We start from the raw sequence: 14,841 nt of genomic DNA on the forward strand, positions 1-14,841 counted from the left end.
GGCCCAGTCTTAGCTATTCATCCTATATGCCCCCTTCTCCTTGCCCAACTAGGTGTTGCTGCTGCTTTGAATGCTTTGAATAGAATCCTGCTATCCTAGCTTTATGGCGTCCGTTGAAGGGTGTTCTTCAGTTTCTCAATTCTATACTGCCTTGTTTCTCACTTGGAGCTGATGTTTCATAGCATGAGAGATCGATTCCTAGCATAAAGAAAATGCATGTATCTGCTTAGCCAGGCAGTTTTCAGCGTATCGATCTGTGTTGATCTTGTCTGTCTCAGTGTGTAATCCAGGACAGCTGCAATCACGTCGAACAGTGCTTGGCAGATGGCACTTCCTGGTGTGGTGAGGAAGGCCCTGGTTTCCACCCTGGGTGTGTTGCCATCTTACGGAAGTTATCTACTTTTTCCTCACTTTCCTCATCTGCAAAGTGGAGCTGTTGACACTTGTCCTGCAGGATTTCTTGAGGGTAAATGAGAAACAGGCAGCCGTGTTTTGTAACCTATGAAACTTGGAGACAATGAAGGGCAGGCTGCAGTGGACAGGCCAGGATGCCCTCCTTCCAGTGCCCAGGGCCCACATCCTCCCTCTGGGCAGTCTAGCTCAAGGAGCTTGGGGCCCACCAAGAAGCCCACCCCTTGGGGAATCCAAGACCTGGGGCACTTCAGGAGGTGCCACAGTTAGTTCATGGGTGCTACCCGGCATTTTCTGCCCAGCTCGCACCAGCTGAACTGACACCCAACCCAGGAGGCAGGCCTGGGCTAAGTGGAAGGGCTTTGTCTTAATGTATTTAATTCATCACATTTTAAGCCTCACAAGACATTATTGTTACTATCTTATACAGTTAGTATTTACCCACATTTTTTATTCTCTCAGCTGTCCTCCATTTCATCATTTTATTACAGCTTTCTTCTGGAAAACTTGTCTTTACAGTTTCTGTATGGGTCAGCTGGCATTGAAGGTCTTTCCAATTGTCTACAACTGTATTTAATTTCTTTTGATTTTTGAAAAACTTTTTTTTTTACACTTTTTATTGTGAATTGGGTGGTTTACAGAATAGAGTTTTACATTCAACAATTCATATACATTTGGTTTCACCGCACTGATTGCAGTCTGATCACTTATCCTACTTCCTCTCTGTGTTTCCTATTCCCATTCCTCCTTTCTAAACCCTTTTGAACTGTACCTTTCGGTGAATGCTGCCCTTTTGCTCTCAAATGGTTTAATAGTCTGAGGTTTGCTACCCCAGTAGTGTTATCATTCTATCGGTTGTTTGACTGAAAATCAAGTCACAGGGGAGAGTTCAGTTCTATACCTGTAGGGTGACCAAGAGCTGCTATAGTCACTGGAATCCTACCAGTCTTCACCAAACCAGTAAGTTGGATCTCTTTTATGATATTAAGTTTTGTTCCACATTTTTCTGCCTCTCTCTCCAGGACCTTCTAATGGGATCCCTTTCAGAGTAGTTGGTAGTGGTAGCCAGGCGCCATCTAATTCTTCTGGCCTCAGAGTCATGAAGACTGATGTTCAGTAATCCATTAGACTAATTGTTTCCACATGTCTTCGATTTTCATCACTTTTCTTTCCATCGGACAGGGAGAGACCAAGAGTGGCACCTTAGATATTGGCTCATGAAAGAAAAGTTTGACTGGATGTAGAGCTGGGTTGCCAGGCTTTCACTTTCAGCCCCAAGTGAGAAGGTGTCATCCGTGGCCACTGGTCTCCATCAAGCCCGCTGAAATAGTGCTGTCAGGAGTATGGCTACCCCTCTGAAAGTCAGTGCACACTTTTTTTCCTTTGTTTGCATAAACAGCTTTCTCTTTGCCTTTGGTTTTCAGCAGTTTTGCAGTGATGTGCCTAGGAGTTTTCTTTGTAGAGCTCCTTGAATTGATGACTAGATATGCTTCATCAGATTTTGCAGATTTTCAGCCAGTATCTTTTTATTGCTCCAGCACTATTCTCGCCTTTCTTTTTGGAACTTTCTAGACTTTTGTTAGCCTTTGAACCATGTTCCATGAGTCATAATTTTTTCCTGTATCTTCTTTGTGTACTTCAAGACTGGAATTTTGTTTACTGACCTAACTTCCAGTTTACTAGTCTTCTCTTCTTCTGTTTTGTCAAATCTATGTTTCAACTCTTTTATTGAATCCTTAATTTCAGGCATTGTAGTTCTTTCTGTTATAGAATTAAAAAAAAAAAAAAAAGATCCTAGTTCTCTGGTTAATTCTCCCATTTTGCCATCTTTTTTTTAAAACATATTTTATATTTATGGTAAGAGCTAGGATCTGAGTAAGGCAGAAACCTATCAGAGAAGGAAAATATAAATAATTTCTACTAATAGAGAATGGTCAAGCTCACCAGCTGCTCCTCAGAAACCCTGTAGTGGGTTGCTATGAGTTGGAACTGACTTGACAACACTTAACAACAACAGAGAATGGTAGAAAAGACCTGGAGTAACAAGCCTGTCCCATCAAGTTCTGATTCTGACAAGTTTCACTGCATTTTAAAGTCCCTGACTGGCCACTGTAATATCTGAAGTACCAACAGGTCTGGTTTTTTTCTGTTGATTTCTGGGGCTTTTCTGCTGAGATATTGGATATTGTGTACGAAAATTGTAGCAGTTCTGAATGATGTTACTTTTCACCAGAGAGAATTTACTTTTCTTCCAGCAAGTAGTTAGAGTAGGGACGGATCATTTCCTGCTTGGTTTCTGGTCTCTTGTTCCCTTCAGCTTCAAAACACCATTGCCAGTAAGTGATCCATACTATATAGGGTTTCTAAGAAACTGTAAATCTGTATGGGAGCAGACAGCCTCGTCATTCTCCCAAAGAGTGCCTGGTGGGATTGAACTACCAACCCTGAGCAGCGTAATGCCTAACCCTTAGCACCACCAATACTCCTTCCTTTCAGCTTGTTGTGGTTAAATGCTATACAGTTCATTCCAAGTCACAGCAACCCTGTTTAGAGTTTACAAGGAGCAGCTGGTGTGTTTGAACGTCCCACCTGTGGTTTGCAGTCCACTGCTGATCCTGCAACAACACAACAGGAATCCTTCTTCAGCTTGTTGTTGTTAGGTGTCGTCAGGTTGGTTCTGATTCATAGCAACCCTATATAGAGTTTCCAAGGAGCGGCTGGTGAATCTGAACCGCTGACCTTGTGGTTCAAACCAACCTTGCAGTCCAGTGCTTTATCCCATGGCACCAGGGAATTGTTGATAAGTGCTTTGGAGTTGGTCCCACTCATGGTGACCCGATGCACAATAATGAAATGAAATGCTGGTTGGTCCTGTGTCACCCCATGATTATTGCAGATTGGACCTCTTGTGATCCATAAGGTTCTCACTGATTAATCTTTAGAAGTAGATCACTGGCCCTCTCGTTCTAGTCTGTCTTCATTTGGAAGCTCTGCTTTCAGCACCATGGCTGATACTAAGCCTCCGCTGACAGACAGGTGGGAGCTGCACTTGAGGTCATTGGCTGAGAATTGAACTCCTGCCTCCTGGAAAAGGAGAACCCTACCACTGAGCCTCCAATGCTGACATCAAGGAGAATTTTTTGTTAAGTGCTAGCAAGTTGACTCAGACCCATAGCAACCCTGTATAGGGTTTCCGAGGAGCAGCTGGTGGGTTTGAACTGTTGACCTTGTCATTCACAGTCTAGTACTGAACCTGCGGCACCACACCAGGAGTCCTCAATGAGAATCTTGTTGTTAAGTGCCTTCGAGTCAAATCCAACTCTTAGCGACCCTGAATAGGGTTTCCTAGGAGTGGCTGGTGAGTTTGAACTGCTGACCTTGCTGTTCAGACTGACCTTATGGTCCAGTTTATTATCCTACAGAGTCACAGCGCTCCATGTCTGTAAAGAAACAGAATCTTTCTAGAAGGATACACAAAGAAGACAATAATGGTTGTCTGTGGGAACTGGGTGGCTGGGAAATGGATGGAAGAAGGCTCACTTTTCATGATAGACCCTTTTCATACCTTTATAATTTTAATCTATGTCCCCTGTTAGCTGTTCAAAAATTTAAAAATTCATGTTCAACTTCAGCTAGACCAGTCCCTCAGCCAAAAACAATGATAAAGGGTGGATTAAAAAAAAAAAGAAACAACAACAAAAAAAACCCCAGCTGCTCAAAGGCACTGAGAAAGAGCCAAGACTCCAGGGGCCAGGATCTCAGAGAGAAGGGAAAGGCGTTTGTGTGAGCCCACCACACACTGCCGGTTTCCCCTTGGTGATTAGTGCTAAAGAATGGCTAAAGCAGGAGAGCCACGGATTCCAGGCAGAGAGGAGTAGAAGGGCTGAGATCCTGGAGAAGACAATACCACAGAAAAGGGAACTGACCTTCCATGCCACTATTCTCATTAAGGGAGTCCTGGTGTGGCGCTGTAGGATAAGCACTGGACCGCAAGGTCATTTTGAACTGCAAGGTCAGCAGTTCAAACTTACCAGCCACTCCTTGGAAACCCTATACAGGGTTGCTTTGAGTTGGAACTGACTCGATGGTACTTAACAACAACATTCTCATTGACCACAAGGTTGATTTGAACCACCAGGTCAGTGGTTCAAACTTACCAGCTGCTACAAGGTCAGTGGTTCAAACATGCCAGCTGCTCCTTGGAAACCCTATACAGCGTGGCTATGAGTCAGAACTGACGCGATGTCTGTTAACAACAGCACACACACACACATAAATATTTTTTTTTCTTCTTCTTCTTTCTTTAAAGAAAGCCCCAGATTATGGGAGGCTTTTCTGGTCTCTTCCTAGGTTTTCTGTGTTTTGTTTTACAATGATAAATAATGTTCCCGGTTAGCTTCAGGTCTTGATTTGCTTGATCTTGAAAGTCAGTCAGAAAGGTCCATAATGCCCAGGGACAGCCTGAGCAGCAGCTTTCCGCCCTTGCTCATCAGTGCCGACAGATCTCTACAGGTTCCTGTTGTCCTGGGCCTTCTCGCCCTGTGGCCAATGCCAGAGTCTCAGACCTGGGCAGAAGGAGACTCCCCACTGTGAACTCAGGCCTGGAATATGCCTCCAACTCTCCCACCAGTGTTTACTAGGGGACCATGAGCCTGGCGTTCTCACCTTCTTTCTGAGTGATGTTGGCACATTGCCTCTCTGGTCTTTGATTTACTCTTCTGAAAACTTGAGATAAAATTAATCCCATTGTCATGGAGTTGTTTGGGAAAACATATAAGAGCTCTGCAGTAAGTATGGAAACCATGAATACTCGGTACTATCAACTGCTGCCATGCTGACCCCAGCCCTGGGGACACAGTGATTGCAGGAGGGGTGAGGCCGGAAGGGAGCTGTTCCCTGTGGCTCCAGTTGGGCATAGGTTGCTCCTTCCCCAGGCACCAGGGCTGACTTTCCAAGTGTGTGGAGCTGTGGGCTGACTTTACGTCCCAGGAGCGTCAGCAAATGCGTCTTTGGAGTTGAGTGCAGACTCGTAATAGAGGTCAAACAATCCTATTTCTGTCTCCTCCTATAAAGGCCCCTTGTGAGAATAAAAATGAGATAATAGATGTGAAAACACTTTGAGAGAGGGCTGCAGAAAGCCTAGTAGGAGAGAAAACAGAAGCAAATTTGGACATGATGGCTGTTTAAGGAGCCATCTGAAATGGATGACACACTAAGCCACACATGTATTGGTGTGGTTTTTTTTTTTTTTTTTTTAGTTCTCAATTAAAAATTAAATCCTCATTACACCCTTGTAGAAAAGTCATTCTTCTAGAAATTTGTCCTTAGGACCTGCATCTCACTTTTTATTTTGTTGGCATGAGTATTAGTTTTTTAGGGATGCTGTAGTCCTGGTGAAGGAGCTCTGGTAGCGTAGTGGTTACGAATCAGGCTGTGAACCTCAAGGTCACCAGTTCAAAACTACCAGCTGTTCCGCGGGAGAAAGATGAGGCTTTCTGCTCCCATAAAAATTTACAGCCTCGGAAACCCTGTACAGGGTCGCTATGAGTCGGAACTGGCTCTGTGGCACACAGCCACCACCACCATAGTCCTGGTGTGGCACTGTGGGCTAATGCATCAAACTGCAAAGTCATTTGAACTGCAAGGTTGGTGGTTCAAGCTCACCAGCTGCTCCTTGGAAACCCTATACAGGGTCACTATGGGTCAGAATCAACTTGACAGCACTTTACTACTACTACTACTATATCAAAATACCACAAACTGGGTAACATAAGAATGGCAATGTATTGCCTCACGGTTCTGAAGGCAGGAAATCAAATCAATATGTGCTTCCTGCATAAGTCTCTAGAGGACCATCTGTTGTTGTTTCCACTCATGGAGTTGCTCCTTGACTTGTAGATACATCTTCACATGGCTGTCTTTCTTCTGTCTGTCTTTCTCTTTTGTAAGGCTACCACTCAGATGGAGTCCTGGTATGAGACTGTAGGATAAGCACTGGACCACAAGGTTGGTTTGCACCACAAGGTTGGCGGTTCTAAGTCACCAGCCACTCCTTGGAAGCCTTATGCAGGGTTGCTATGAGTTGGAACTAACTCAGTGGCACTTAACAAGCACTCAGATTGGATTAGGGCCCACCCTACTCAACATGACTTTATGATAACTGATGTTGTTAGGTGTCCTGGACTCTGCCTCATGGTGCCCTCATGTATGTATAACAGAATGAGAGGTTGCCCAGTCCTGCACCATCTCCGTAAGTGTTGATGTTTGAGTCAAAGAGCTACTGTGTCAGGCCATCTCAGTGAAAGTTTCCTGCATTGTTTACTGACTCTCTACCAAACATGAAGTCCTTCGCTAGCTATTGGTCTCTCCTGATGATATGTCCAATACCGAGTGTTAGTACTTTAACATGTCTTTTTTATGGGTTCATAATGTCATCCTTAACATCATGTATGTGTCTTGATTTCTCAATTGCCTTAAGATGTATGTTTGGTGGAGAGGAACATGTAGCTACAGCTGCTATGTGGCCTCAGTAAACCAGTCTCTTCTCAGGGTCTCATCCTCCTCCACTCAACAGTGAGGTGAAGAGGTGAGCTGACATCCAGGACTCAATGTCAGGATTCTATGATTCTGTGCTCTTCATTGCTGTCTCCTGGGAGGGTATCCTCTTCTTTGTGACAATGGCCAGTCTCCTGCTAATGACAGTCAGCCTTGAGAGGTGGGCAGAGAGCCCTCATCCCTTAGGAAGGTACAGAACGTCTCACTTCCTCTTGCACACTCTCACCTTCTGCATCTTCACCAGGCCGGGCATGCCTGGTTCATCAAGGACATGTCGAGATGAGGGAGCAGGCAGGAGGCAGCCTCTGGGTTATGAAAAGAAGTGGGACCAGGGTTTCGGATTGTAACTGGCTTTGCTGCTTTCCCCTCCCCGGCTTTAGCCGCATCCTCTCTGAGGTCCCATGTAGAATGAAAGCTCTGTGAATGTGCTTTTGCACATTTGTCACTCTGATGGCACCCACCTGCTGCTGTCCTTGCCTCTTCCTTGTGAGGCGGACTTCAGGTCTTTCCCAGCTTCCCCTTAGTGCCATGGGCATGGAGGGCAGAGCAGAAGGCTCAGAGGAAAGAACTAGAGTTGTTTTCCTTCATTCCCATGTGGCCATGCTTCAGGGTTTTGTTGGGGACCTCGAGAGTTGCTAAGTGTTCTGGCTGCTGCCTGGCAACAAAACATCCAATCAGTAGGTCCACCAATACACACCAGTTGCCAGGTATAGACTATAAAGTTAATGAGACTTTCTGAATCATACACTCAGAATTACTTCCTGAGGAGTTAGGATATGGTAGAAGGAGGCTTTATGACCATGGCGAGTCCACACTTCCTTTTGATCATGTTCCATTAGGTCACCCAGCCCTAGGCCATTTCCCCTTTTGGGGAAGAGAGGACTGCTATGACCGGAAGCATCTGGAGGGGAGAGGTCAGGACAGATCTAGGTCAGGGAGGGTCAACTTTATCCATGAAGGAGCAGTTGCTGGGGAAAGTGCTTTAGGTGGACCCAGGTGAATTTCCACATTCAGCTCTTTCAGGGATGCTCACAGAGCAAACAGCTGCTTCCCTCAGTCCCTCTTTTTCCCTGTAACCCAGTGTCCAGGGCCATTTATGACCAGGGGTGGGTTTCTTCTTCATGCTGTGGCCTTTCCCTAGGTAGGTGACCTTCTGCCCTTTAGTAGGTCCCAGAGGAAGAAACGCCCACACTTACCGTGAGAGCCAGACTTCTCTCCTGGGAGCCCCAAACTGCCATTTCATAAGCCCAGCTTCCATGTTTTGTTTTTTGAATGTACCTCCTCTTTGACCTTTACCCAAGTCCACTTTACTGGCCCCTCAAGACCTTTTGCTATGAGGACAAGGTTCTTCCTGGGTGTAGTTCTCACAGCGACCTAGGAGAAGACCAGCACTAAGATCCAATAGCCAGTCAGGTGGTTCATGGACCATATCTGGCCTGTGGGTCTCATCTGTTTCATTTAATCCTGACACCACATACACACAGAGTCCTGGTGTGGCATTGTAGGGTAAGCATTAGAGCTAACCACAAGGTCAGCAGTTCAGACCCACCAACCACTCCTTGGAAACCCTATACAGCAAGGGTAGGGAAATTCCAGCCCATGGACCATATAAGGCCCACAAGATCATTTGTTCTGGCCCTGCCAAGGCAACTGCAGTTCCCCCATTATAGCAGACTGATTTTTAAGTTGATAATTTTGTATGGTCCGTGAATGATGTTATAAATATCCAAATGACCTTTGATAGCAAAAAGCTTCCCCATCCCAGCTGCACAGGTTCACTGTGAGTTGGAACCAACTCAACAGCACTTAACAACAACACATACACACAGTTTTTGTATGTTTCTATCCTTAATTATTTAGGGAGCTCTGGTAGCGTAGTGATTACGAATCGGGCTGCAAACCGCAAGGTCAGCAGTTCAAAACTACTAGCTGTTCCACAGGAGAAAGATGAGGCTTTCTGCTCCCGTAAAGATTTACAGCCTTGGAAACCCTGTACAGGGTCGCTATGAGTTGGAACCGACTCCATGGCACATAGCCATCACCACCACCATCCTTAATTATGTAGACATTCTGTATAAAACTTTGGCCCTGCCCTGAGAGGAGGTTATTGGTGAAAGGGGAGTCAGGGCAAGAAAGAGAGAGAATGTGTTTTTCATTTGCTTCTGGCATAAGGCTGAGCTTCCGGTGACTGCCCTCAGCGTGCCCACTGTTGTCCTGGCATGGTGATGTTGGGCCTAGGGAAGTCTCCCTTCTTGGGCAGTAGGTGAGAGCTGGAAAAGTAGACTGGGTATGGTGTGGAATGAACGTGTTCCATCTCTCTATGGAAGTTTACCTCTTACTCATTGCATGGTGGACCAGCTGTAGTGTTACATTCTAATGCAGTTGGTTCAGGCCCATTGTCTTGGTAGGAACCACAGAAACCTCCTGATGTTAGCCTCAACGTATACTTGCTGTCTTAACTTCTTCACCTAAGTATGCCTAATATTTTTATTTTAGCCGTGAATGGCTTTTGGGGTAAGAGAAGCCAGAAGGTGAATTTCCCATGGTGCTAAGTATAAATTAGTTACTCTGACAATTCCATTTACCACCTCTCTACATTTCTACAGAGTGCTCTGTAATCCAGGACTTAGCAAGACAAACCCCCATTGTGGCTAATGTGGGTGATGAGTCCATAGAAGCCAGCCAAGGACCACAAGAGGAAAGACCTGGTAGAAATACCAACCTCTGCAGTGACTGCCTGCCTGTGCCAGCCAGTGGCCTGGCCTGCCTGGTTTGGAACATGGCATAATATATCTAAATTGGGAAAAGTAGCATGGGACAACTGGACCCAGAGGCTCTGGCTGGGGCCAACCTGACTTTGTTAGGCTAGATAGAAAGAAGTCTGTGAGCATAAGTCAAGAGTGGAGGTGAAAGACCTAAAGGAAGGCCCGCCCATCACCCAGGGAGACTCCTGAGACCTGGGTTTGGAGTTGGTGGTGGGTGTGGATTCTCTTTTTTTCCAGAAGAGGCTGAGGATTTAGTGAGTGTGGAGGACAGGAAGGAGAGGGTCTGGATCCAAGTGCAAGAACAGAGGTGGGATTGGTGGGGAGTGAGGTTAGAGGGCTCGAGTGGGGGTGTTGGAGAAGATGCTGTGTGAGACAGCATACTCATCTGAGGAAGATTCTTTGCCTTCGTGTAGGGGGAACTGGAGTCAGGAAGCCAACCAGAGATAGGTTTGGGAGGCTGCGCTGGATGATGGCTGTGGGTAGAGGGTAAAGGAAGATGAGAGCAACTTTCAGAAACGTCATAGGCAAGAAGCCTGTTTAATTTGCTTGGACCTTCAGGCCCATGGTGGCATTTGAACTGTTTCCGGATCAAGGATAGGTGTAAACTTCTGCAGCAGAGAAGGTCTTTCCAGTGTCCCCACCACACATGTAACCTCAGCATTCTCCTCAACCACAGTGTTCCAGGCAGCTGCTGTGTGTCCCTCAGGGTTGGCACGTAGGGTATACTTAATCGAAGGATCCCTGGTGGTGCTTTGGGTTAAGCATCAGACTGCTAACTGAAATACCAGCAGTTGGAACCCAGCAGCCATTCCCTGGGAGAAAGATGTGGCAGTCTGCTTCCGTAAAGATTTAGTCTTGAAAGGCATCTAGAGCAGTTCTACTCTATCCTGTAGGGCACTATGGGTCCAAATAGTCTTGATGGCGGTGGGGTGGGCGTACTAAAGTGTTGCTGTGTTCTAGTGCTACAACTGCCCAATGTGATACCCATAACCGTATGTGGCTATTTACATTTTAATTGATTAAATTTGAATAAAAATTTTTAATTAGGTCCGTAGTTGTGCTAGCACATTGCAGGTGCTCAGTAGCTGCATGTGACTTGTTGTTAAGTGCTGTTGAGTCGGTTCCGACCCTTAGGGAACCTGTATAAGGTTTCCAAGGAGTGGCTGGTGAGCTTGAGTCACCAACCTTGCAGTTCAAACAAACCTTGCGGTCCAGTGCTTATCGTACTGCGCCACACCAGGACTCCTACATGTGACTAGTGGATAGCTGTTAGACAGCACAGGTGACAGACATTTCTCTGAGTGCAGAAAGTCCTCTAGGACAGTACAGCTCTCGATGGTGCTGGCTCCCTCTGGGCCACATCACCTGGTTGATAGCTCATTAACTCAGCAAACCTCTAATGAGCACCTGCTTTGGGCCCGGCTCCAGGTTCCACACTCAGCCTTCTATGAGCCCAGAGGGCTGCCTCCTGAGACTGCAGTCACCATGGCCTGTACAGTGGCCCCCACCTCAGGTCTACATAGGAGTCCAGGCCATTGACCAGGTAACACCCCCTCTCACTCTGACTGGGCAAGTGCCCTGTGCTGACTATGGGTCTGCATGATTTCTGTCCTGTTGGAGACGGCATGACCTGCGGGTGATTTGTTAAGTCTGGGGCCCCAATATAGATTAAGTGTGCCTTTGCTTCTTGCTTAGAGTATGTCAACCGTGGGCACTCTGGGTACGCTGGCTCAGGGACTGTTGTCATGATGGAAGGTCTTGTTTTCATGACATGGTGAGTTTTGAGTGACCCAGCCTATCCCAGGGCTACGTGCGCACAGCCTGTGAGAGCAGGCCCTCTGCCTGGGACTGATCACCCTGCCCACTCAAACTCTGCAGAATGCCTGCCTTTGACCTTCCCAGCGCTAGCTCAAGGACTTGCATAGATGACCGTGACTGGTCTCAGGGACTGTGGCTGTGACTGTGGAGTTTGCAGATGACCCACTCTGTGGTCTTTCATCCTCCCATCTGAGAGAACTGTGTTATCCTATTGCTCTGCATTTCCTCCCTCCCACAGCACCTCTGCTCAGGTGGTTGGACCAGCACAGACAGCCTGATGGGGGCTCCAGCTGCCTCTGCTTACAAATGGCTTGGAAGCTGCAAGAATCTGTAAATTAGAACCAGAACAATTGTGACATGTGTTTGCATCTGTGTATACATGAACACAGCACACACGTACTACACATAGATACACATATTCCACAAACAGACACACTGGCTTCTTATGCAGTCCTCACACTGACCCACCCCCAGCTGCCTGGGCATTTCCTATCTCTTTCACCACTTATGTCTCTCCTTTCCTCTGCCTCTTTTACAAGGAGTTGTAGAAACCTATCTTCTCCTCGGCCAAGCTAATTTATCCACATTCCCACAGGATGCCCTGCTGTAATTAACTCCTGAATGCCTCATCAGATCATTAGCTGTAACTGCTCGGGCCTCTGGAAGCAGGGCTGGTCCCTTTCCTTTGTCTCAGTCCTAAGCCAGTTATAAGGAGAGGGCTGGTGGAGTCCCTGCCCATGGGCTGCCCTGGACAGCATCTCCTGGCCCACCTTCACAGCTCAGAGAATCTCTGTTTGCAGGAGAGCTCATGGTTCAGACCACTGTGGCCTCTTCTCTAAAGCCCGGGACATCCACCACTTCACATTACCCTCCCCCAGGGCTGTGCATCCACCTTTCATCTATCAGTTTGTCATACTGCAGTGGCTTGGGTGTTGCTGTGATTCTGGAAGCTATGCCACCAGTATTTCAAATACCAGTATGACCATCCATGGTGGACAGGTTTCAGCTGAGCTTCCAGATAAAGACAGACCACTTCCAAATATTTTAGTCTCTGAAAACCTTATGAATAGCAACAGTACACTGTCAGCTAGCACCAGAATATTGAACACTGAAACATGATGTAGAGCACCAGAATATTGTCAGATGCAGTGCTTGAAGATGAGCTCCTCAGGTTGGAAGGCACTCAGAATACAACTAGTGAAGAGCTGCCTCAAAGTAGGGGTGACTGTGATGATGACAATGGAGTACAGTCTTCAGGACCTTCATTTGCTGTAAACATCCATTAATGATCGGAACATAGAATGTATGAAGTATGAATCTAGGAAAATTGGAAATCGTCACAAATGAAATGAAATGTATAAAACATTGGTCTCCGAGGCCTTAGTGAGCTGCAATGGACTGGTACTGGCCATTCTGAATCTGAAAATCACATGGTTTACTGTGCCAGGAATGACAAATTGAAGAGGAATGGTGTCACATTCATCATCAAAAAGAACATTTCAATATCTGACTTGAAGTACAATGCCCACAAGGAAGACCAGTTAATAAAACTATTATTCAAATTTACTCACCAACCACTAAAGCCAGTAATGATGAAATTGAAGTATTCTACCAAATTCTTCAGTCTGAAATTGATCAAACATGCAATCAAGATGTATTGATAATTACTGGTGATTGGAATGCAAAGGTTGGAAACAAAGAGGAAAGATCCACAGTTGGAAAATATGGCCTTGGTGATAGAAAGAGGCTAGAGATCATATGATAGAATTTTTTTTAATGTTTTTATTGTGAATTGAGTGAAACTTTACAGGGCAGATCATCAGTTTTACATTCAACAAATCATACACCTTGTTTCATTACAATGATTATAATCCCCTCCATGTACCATCAGTTAACAGTATTTCTCTCTATTCATTTTAGCTTTTTTTTTTTTTAACACTCAGGCATATATAATAATTTACACCACCAAAGGGCACATTCTGCATGCCTGGCTCCTGGCTGCCATCTATCAGTTCCTCCCTTTACATGAGTTGAGAGTCCTCAGCTGCTTCCTCTCTTCATGCCCTCACATCTCTGCCTCCATCTCTGGTGTCACTTCTCTGGATAAGGTCCCACATTCCGCTTGTGCTCTTCTCCCTTGATGGTTCTACAGTCCTCTGTTTCTGGGCTGCAAGATTAACCGCATTTTTGTTATAAAATGTCTACCTTTACAATTGTGACAGTCATGATTAGTCATGATAACAGTTGTGTTGTTGTTGTTAAGTGCCATTGAGTCGGGGAAGAACATTAGCTTTCATCCTATCGTATATCATTTCATTGACATGGTTACAATCCCTTCCATGCACATATGATAGAATTTTGCAAGACTAATGACTTTGTCATTGAAAATACCTGTTTTAAACAACATGAAAGATGACTAAACATGTGGATGCCACCAAGTGGAATACACAGAAATCAAATTGAGTACGTACATGGAATGGGACGGTGAAAAAGCTCCATATCATCAGCCAAAACAAAGCTTGGGGCAGAGTGTGGAACAGATCAATTGCTCATATGTAAGTTCAAGCTGAGACTAAAGAACATTAAAACAAGTCCACAAGAGCCAACATGTGACCCTGAATATATCCAACCTGAATTTAGAGATAATCTGAAGAACAGATTTGATGCATTAGACACTAAAGACCGAAGACCAGAAGAGTTGTGGGATGACATCAAGAACATTATACAGGAAGAAAGCAAAAAAGGTCACTGAGAAGACAAGAGAGAAGGAAAAACCAAAATGGATGTCAGAAGAGACTCTGAAACTTGCTCTCCAGCATAGAGATACTAAAGCAAATGGACGATAAGGAGGTAAAAGAACTGAATTGTTGTTGTTGCTAAGTGTCATCGAGTCAGTACCAACTCATAGTGACCTTATGCATAGCAGAACGAAACATTACCCAATCCTGGGCCAACCTCACTGCTGTTGCCACGTTTGAGTCCATCGATGCTGCCACTTGGCCAATCAATCTCGTTGGGAGTCTTCCTCTCTTCCTCTGCCCCTCCACCTTACCAAACATGATAGCCTTCTCCAAAAGAGCTGAATAGAACACTTCAAAAGGCAGCTCAAGAACACAAAGTCAAATATTGAATCAAAATGTGCAAAGACCTGGAGTTAGAAAACCAAAAGGGAAGAATACACTCAGCATTTCTCAAGCTGGGGGAACTGAAGAAAAAATTTAAGCCTCAACTTGCGGTATTGAAGAATTCTATGGGAAAAATATTGTAAGATGCAGAAAGCATCAAGAGAAGA

General features: G+C 45.5%; 1 protein-coding gene across 1 annotated transcript in view; it reads left to right on the forward strand.

The window, feature by feature from the left end:
• The window catches only part of ADCY3 (adenylate cyclase 3), a 123,100-nt gene that overhangs the window by 66,512 nt on the left and 41,747 nt on the right, over nt 1-14,841 (forward strand). The window lies entirely within an intron of this gene.

Source organism: Chrysochloris asiatica, unplaced genomic scaffold, assembly GCF_000296735.1.
Source record: "Chrysochloris asiatica unplaced genomic scaffold, ChrAsi1.0 scaffold00016, whole genome shotgun sequence".
Lineage (NCBI taxonomy): Eukaryota > Metazoa > Chordata > Mammalia > Afrosoricida > Chrysochloridae > Chrysochloris > Chrysochloris asiatica.